The sequence below is a fragment of the Podarcis pityusensis genome (assembly GCF_964106645.2).
Source record: "Podarcis pityusensis genome assembly, chromosome: 7".
NCBI classification, from domain to species: domain Eukaryota; kingdom Metazoa; phylum Chordata; class Lepidosauria; order Squamata; family Lacertidae; genus Podarcis; species Podarcis pityusensis.
The window spans coordinates 55,489,690-55,497,883 of NC_138031.1; the positions used below are offsets into that span (position 1 = coordinate 55,489,690).

At 40.7% G+C, this 8,194-nt stretch overlaps 1 long non-coding RNA gene across 1 annotated transcript in view; it reads right to left on the reverse strand.

Annotated features, from left to right (window-relative positions):
* Positions 1-3,725, reverse strand: part of LOC308481475 — a 49,523-nt gene extending 45,798 nt beyond the window's left edge. Inside the window, exon 1 of the long non-coding RNA XR_013988702.1 lies at positions 3,095-3,725. This is a non-coding gene — a long non-coding RNA (uncharacterized lncRNA). The remainder of the gene's footprint in view (positions 1-3,094) is intronic.
* Between the last annotated feature and the right edge of the window lie 4,469 nt (positions 3,726-8,194).

The window sequence follows — 8,194 nt, forward strand, 5'->3', positions numbered from 1 at the left end:
CTTTAAGAACCTCATATCACTGAAAGGCCTATTAACATTCGTTCATTTCTTTCTTGCATCTCTCTCCCTCTCTCCCCCCCCCCCACCCTCTCCACACTTTTCAAGGAGCAGCACATACTATCCAGTACAGGCTCACACTGACTAGGTTAAACAATTACACTACACTAATTGGCCTGTGTCGGTCTTGATGAGTAGGTAAACAAATGCTGCACGGGAAAAGCTGAGACAAATTGTATCTAATTAAATTGATGAAAAAAAGTGACAATGACAACAAAGAAAGCAACATTCACAGTTGCAAATCACAATGCTTATGTGAAAGCACACACCTCTTATCAAAATCTGCAATTCTGCCCTGGGTGCCGGAGAGAGGAAGGTTGATGAGCCATCCCTCCCCCACACATTCGAGAAATCCCTTAATTATAGCATATAAAAAGGATTGGCTACCATCTATGTTCAGCCATATGAGCTCCTGTGTGTGTGCTCCATGCATATACAATATGTGCAAGTGAAAATAGTGGTGACTCGCCCACATTGCTAAAAGGAAAAGGTTTCTCATTTGTTCTTGCAAATTACCTCCTTCCTCCATTATATATTTACAGATGCTTCAGCTGTTCCAAAGAAGCAGCAAAAGAGGAAGCACAATTGTGTCGTGCTTCCTTTCCACCTGCTTCTGAACTTCATCAAAATAAGAACGACGTGCACTCTTGCCACTACAACAGAAGAACATGCACCGTCCACTTCAGACGAGTGTCTCATATTTAATATTTCTTGGAACCATTGAATTGGCTTTAAGCATTAGGGCTAAGGTCAGAATGGTTAGCTTTCAATACACAAGGAAAAAAACCTTCTCATTTGCCGTTGCAGTTGCCCACCTTGCTCTATAATAAATGTGAACATTTAAAGTTCACAATTGCTTTCAAATTTTAAGAATAAAAAAATATGCAAAATTAATTTAGCTTTCTGGTTTATTTTGAATTTGGAGAAGACTCAACTCAACCAGATTAGGACTGATATGATACTTCCTTCAAGGAAGATATTTGTGTGTCTTCTCTGGACCAACAGCACCACGAACATGGCACATGGCACCAAATCAGACCCTGAGCTGATTTAGTCAGTAGCCGTATAACTCGCTCACTTATTTATTTACCAACCACTTTTCCAGAAAATGTCTCAAGGTGAAATATAATAAATCACATACCATTAAATACAATAAAAACACAGTTTGGTAAAAACAAAAGCAAGCATCAGAGCACGAAAACAGATATCAAATCACAGCTCAAATACCACCCTAAAGAAGTTTTCAAGCAAGCAATAATGGACTCATGTCTAGGGAATTAAAGTGGCTCTGTAGGTGCCTGTTTTCTAAATATTCACTGGAGGGGTTGGTAACTTACAGGCCAAAGATATCTGCTGGCTCCCTGCTCAGCTTCCGCCATCAGTCAGAGAAGGGAGTTACAAGCGGTTCCATCTAGGACATTGCGGATAATTCTTTAGTTTATGAAGTCATGTGCTGTTACCTGGTACCAATGGCAGCCATAAAATTTCCAGAGCTGCTGCCTGGTGAACCTGTCCCTGAAGAAGGCCATCAAGTTTCTCCTCCTACCAGCCAGTTTGGTGTAGTGGTTAAGAGTGGTAGTCTCGTAATCTGGGGAACCGGGTTCGCATCTCCGCTCCTCCACATGCAGCTGCTGGGTGACCTTGGGCCAGTCACACTTCTTTGAAGTCTCTCAGCCCCACTCACCTCACAGAGTGTTTGTTGTGGGGGAGGAAGGGAAAGGAGAATGTTAGCCGCTATGAGACTCTTTAGGGTAGTGATAAAGCGGGATATCAAATCCAAACTCTTCTCTCCAAACTCTTCTCCATGTCACAAAACTACTGGTCTTCACCCTTATTTTAGTACCCTGCCAATCTGACTTTGGATCCCAGCCTTCAGCCTTTCTCTATGCCTACTTGCTGTGCATCTGCCTATCCTGTTCAATACAGTGGTACCTCTGGTTACAGACGCTTCAGGTTACAGACGCTTCAGGTTACAGACTCTGCTAACCCAGAAATAGTACCTTGGGTTAAGAACTTTGCTTCAGGATGAGAACAGAAATCGTGCAGCGGCAGCGGGAGGCCCCATTAGCTAAAGTGGTACCTCAGGTTAAGAACAGTTTCAGGTTAAGAACGGACCTCCAGAATGAATTAAGTTCTTAACCTGAGGTACCACTGTACATTCACTCAGCTTATATAACCTGAATCCTTGCAAGAAAGATTCCAAGGTCCTTGGAGGAGGCAGTAACTGGTGTGCAAATCAGGAAAGCACTTGTAAATGGACGAAATCAATGCCAATTCTGGCATTTGATACAGTAAATCACCAAATAGTGACAAATTATTTGCAATATCTTGCTTGGGTTATCTGGACTGGCTCCAGATAGAGGTGGAACTCGACATTTTGTTGGCAAATGTGTGATCCCAACCATTATTATTTATCACCAAGAGCCTACAGGGCACTTTACAACATAATACAACAATGCATTGCAGGGATGGTGGGCAGGCATACACCAAATTTTGCTTGTGTAGGAGGATCAGCAGATGCTGAATCCCTGCCATGACCATCTGATTCTCCTCAGAAAATGCCTACTGGGCCATATTTACGTATAATTTAGGATGCTGCCTGTGGGAGGACTTAAACTGCAGGGGCATTTATAGAGTAGAATTAAATAGCCCCTGTTCTCAGTTGCTATCACCTGCAAGTGCCTTCCCACTCCCCAAACTATATTTATGAAGAGAATCGATTATGGAATTCTGTGCTTCTCTCATAACATCTAGTTCTTTCTGTGGGGCATCAGCAGAGCTGAAATAATTGGGGAGTATTGTTCTGCTACTTGGAAGTTGACCTACAGTGTCCCACAGGCTTCAACATTATCACCACTGTTTATGTCCTAGGATGTTCAAATGCACCTTTTAAAAACAAAAAAATGACAAATAAAGCTTTAAAAAGAAGAAGAGGAGCCATGGCTGTACACTAAGCACTGCAAAGTCCCTTCTGCAGTAGACTTGATGGACCAGGCCTGACAGTGCCCATAGGACTCCTATCTATGTGTGTACTTACGTCAGGTTTTCTGAGGCACCGCACACTGGGCCTCAGCTGCTCTCTCAAAAACCTCAGGTGTCTCTATCACACCTTACTGATTACTTTATCTCCCTCAACAGCAGCAGCACCTCATGCAAGAGAATATCACACGATGTTTCACTCACATCTAAATGTGCTTATTCTCCTCAGTGAGCGTGCAGTTCTAAGGCCTCTTTGCTTTTACCTCAGCCAACATTCATTCACTCTTCCTTCTCTCCGCCGGACACAACCATCTTGGTTGTATAGGTTACTTGCTGGTTGCCGCCCATGGCTCTCTTTTTTAAAAACAAACAAATGAACAAACCCTGCAACTTTACATTATTTATTATTTCAACAAAGCTGTGAGAGATACTGATTTGGCAAAGGTAACCCTGCAAGTTTCATGGACTCGAGTCTCCAACACATAAGCCGTCAACTGTCCAGCTACTGATAGCTGTCTTTAGTCAAACGCCGGTTGCATTAATATGTGGATTGATTCATTAATTTACAGCTAAGCCTGAAAAGTAGAGAGGGGTCTGAGTTCCCTCAGATATTGCTGGATCCCAAGTCCCATTATCCTTGATCGTTGGTCAGACTGCCTGGGGCTGATGGGAGTGAGAGTCTAATAATATCTGGAGAGCCTAAAGCTCCTCACCCCAACTGTAGAGAAATCATCCATGCTTCATATTAAAGGAATGCTTGGCAAACTGATGTGCAAATAAATAACTGATTTTTGCAAGGATGCTGTTGGAAAGACCTTCTTATCAACCATATCTCAAGGTAACAACAGCAGCAACAACAACAATAAAATAAACCAATTTAATAATAATAATAATAATAATGATTATGATGATGATGAAAAGCCTCAAGCCTGTTGCATTCCTAATTTTAATGAGGAAACAATAAGGAGGTGATAAGCTGGCAGCTGTATTTTTAGCTAACATTCCTCTTTTTAAATTTTACCTCAGTGGAATCAGGCTATATTGGTGGGTAATTTTCCATGACAAAAGATGAGGAACTCACCAGCAAATTCCCTTCTGGTAGTCGTATTGGCATCCCGTTCTTGCTGCCTAGTACAGTTAAGTTTTTTAGATACTTTACTTGCATTTCTAATTCAGTTATTCTTCTGAAATTTATTCAAAGGATTTATGCTTATGAAATTATAATATAATGCTGCCTATATGCCAATGAGCTGCAGGCAAAGAAAATAATTTTCTTCAATTTACAGTTATGAGGCTGGAAGAAAATGATGCCTTCTTATCACCTCTTTTTCTTTGTATGTCTCTCTCTCTCTCTTTTTTAGTCTTCAGAAGGCAGGAACTGATGATGAATTCTTAAGCAGATCACACTGATAATTGTATTTCAGAACTGTCATCTCTGAGAAGACTGTCCACAGAGGTGTCGCAGTTCACTTGAGCTCTCTGTGTCATTGCTTCTCCAAAAGCTCAGCCCTCAATAATATTTTTTTAAATAATAATAATAAAAAACACCCTAAATCACTAGGGATATTGTTAAGTCTTCTGAAAGGATTATTAGATGGGGGATTTATAGATGAGACTTTTTAACAATTAAACAGGAAAATGTTGATGAAGTTAAGTTGCCATTTTGTACTGCAGCCATAAAGGTGTAGATGTATTCAGATATAATATTTATTTTATATATATATATATATATATATATATATGTATATAAAATTAGCTGCACAGCATAGTTACTGTATTTTTCTGCATATAAGACGATGGTTTTTGCTAAAATATTCAAGTCAAAAATTGGGGGTCATCTTATACACCGATGGTGAATGCACAGGGGCTCTGGCTCTGATGTGGGTGGCCTGGGCTCGGGTTCAAGCTCTTGAAATATGGCAACCCTAACTTTGGGAGACCTCCCCAGCTCAACGTTGTTCTGTTTGATCTTTAAAATATTCATTTCTTAACTTTGTGTTCAAAAAAAGAGGGGCCGTGTTATACATAGGGGCATCTTCTACACGGTAATTGTGACTGGGTTTTTGTTTAGAACATTCCTAAATGAAACTTTGCTGTTCACAAATAAACTGTGGTGGGGACTTTAATTCATCAAAACAAAATCAAACCGAGATTTTTGAAGGCCACCCAACCTTATCATTCTGAGTAGCCTTCTGTAATGAATGAGCTTAGCTGGTTGTAAAATAAAGGTAAACAATGTTTGCCTAATCCTGACTTTCTCTGGCAGGGCCATGGTGTAATATACAAACTTACACTTGTGTGCATGAAAGGGTTAACCTGAGCTCAGTTTATCAGTGAGTGTGACTTAACAGGCTCTCGGTAGCCTCTGCTCCCCAACTTCTTGGTTTTTTCTTGGTTTTGCTTCCTGGAACAAGCAAAGAAGGAGCCATGTGGCTTAGGCTTCTAGCTCAGCAAATGCTGCAAGTGAATGGAATCTCTCCAAAAGGGAGATTTTAAAGCCTGCTTCTTTGCTAACCCAAAGATTGCATTAATTTATTTTTGTAAGGAAACAAAGTCCTTTTCTTTTTAAGTCATTTGGAAACTTTTTTCATCAGTGTTTTACTGCTATCAGATGGAGACTTGTTTGCTGTAACTTCTGGAAACTCTTGTGAGTCAATCATTCACTTATTTAAAAAGTCCAGCCCAAGTATTTTCATGGGGAGTGTTTGCTTAAAGACTTATATAATGCATTTAGGTATGTTATTTTCACTAATATATTCATCTTTATGCACATTTCTGCCTGATGTGTGCATTTTTGTAAACATTGTTTGGCTGGAAATCTGCACCACAAAATTCTGGGAGTGTGAATTTTAGAGGATCACAGAATTGTAGAGCTGGGACCCTGAGGGTCATCTATTCCAACCCCTGGAATGCAGGAATATGCAGGTGGCCCAGCTGAGGATTGAACTGGCAACCTTGGCGTTATCAGCACCATGCTCTAACCAGCTGAGCTAACTGGAGTTTATGGCTGTGTTTTAGTTGTCGCATGGTAAATTTGGTAAACTTGGGTTTAAATGAGAACTGAATGGAATCCCTACTCTCTGGCAAGTGGGATTAGAACTTCAGCCTGTCAGACACAACCCATCTTACATTTGTTCCCAAAGAGTTCTCTTCACATAATAGGTGCTGCATGCTAGTCTTGTGTTACAGCAAATTGGAGCCCTAATCAGTAACATAAAACACTTTTTTCATATCGGCAGTCATCCTTGCTGACATATATTCAATCCCAATGTTCACTGGTGAGCTAAAATGTGACGCTTCCTTCTTCAGATTGATACACATAATCCATTTCTGCAAGGCAAAGTTCTTAAAGAGCTGTATTGTGAAGTACACCTCTCTCTGCATTAGGTAAATAACATCATACCAGTCGTTCCGTTCATTACATTCTGTTGATTATTGGAAAGGAAACAAGGCTTTCTCAGAAATAAAACCTTCCCAGGGAAAGCATTCTTTTCCTTCTTCCCCAAATTGGCTTTTAAATAGAGCTCTTCACATACATAGGCATGTAAGTGAACTTGGATTACAGGCTTGATTTTCATTCAGGGTCACATCTCACATTATAATCTCCCTGGTTATTAGTATTAATCATATCATAACTGATAAATGAGACATTAAAACAAAAGTTATATACCTCATCATGTATGAATTTATGAGCATTTGTTGGATTCCTGACGTATGCACCTAGACCAAACGCCCCTCCCATGCAGTCACTTTGCCATTCACACATTTGAAATGACATGTTTCCCCCCCTGACAATAATAGCTTAGGAAAGCAGTTTAGGAGCATCTTTTTATGCTAACGAGAAAAGAGGCAACTTTTATAGATCCCCTAAATGACTGTGCCCTAGAACAGTTGGTCCCAGAAATGACCAGAAGGGAATGATCCTGAACTTAGTCTCAAGTGGTAACCATACCTGGCGTGAGATGTTGAACCAACTAGGAACAGTGACTACAGTGCTATAAAATTCAACATCTATGTAAGTGGGCAATTGCGAAGAAAACCCAGCACAGCTACAGAAGCATTAAATAACTATGCCCAGTGGCAAATATCCCCTTTGGGGGCAAAGTGCTTGAGAGGGTGGTAGTGGCCCAGCTTCAGGCCCAGTCATGGCACTGACTGAAACCATCTTGGTCATCCTTGTTGAGGACATTTGTCAGGAGAGAGCTGTAACCTGCCCTGGGATCTCATGGTCAATAGCATGAAAGAAATTGAAATAGTATATGTGTATTTATGGATTATGGACGGATGGATAGACGGACATAGATAAATCAGCCCCTGTACCTGGTAACTGGAAATTTAACATGATTTCTTAAAGAATCGATCCAGGGGGAAACTCAGGAAATACACGTCAGTTAGCTAATTGTATTTTCAGGAAAACTGGTATACTAAAACATATACAGTGGTACCTGGGGTTAAGAACTTAATTCGTTCCGGAGGTCCGTTCTTAACCTGAAACTGTTCTTAACCTGAGGTACCACTTTAGCTAATGGGGCCTTCCGCTGCTGCTGTGCCGCCGCTGCACGATTTCTGTTCTCATCCTGAAGCAAAGTTCTTAACCCAAGGTAATATTTCTGGATTAGTGGAGTCTGTAACCTGAAGCATCTGTAACCTGAAGTGTCTGTAACCCAAGGTACCACTGTAGAAGGACAAGTCTTGCTGAGGAAGAACCAGTATGGTTTCTGCAAGGATAAGTCCGGTCTCATAATACTAGAACCCAAGGCCATCCAATGAAGCTGTATGTATGAAAATTCAGAACAGACGGAAGGAAGTACTTCTTCAAACAGTGCATCATTACACTCTGGAATTCACTAACACAAGACACAGGCTACCAACCTGGATGGCTTTAAAAGTAGTCCAGACAAACTCATGGAGGATAAGGCTATTTGTGCCATGATGGCAGTGTACTGTATCAGAAACAGCATGCCTTTGAATACCAGTTTCTGGGGAGTACAAGAGAGGAGTGTTGTTACATTCGTGTTCTGTTTGTGGGTTTCCCACAGGCATTTGTCTGTGAGTATAGGATACTGACCCTGATGGACTGATTCAGCAGGACTGTTCTTATGTTATTAAAATAATATTTTTAAATATACACGTATAGGGATCCTTAGCAATAACGTCA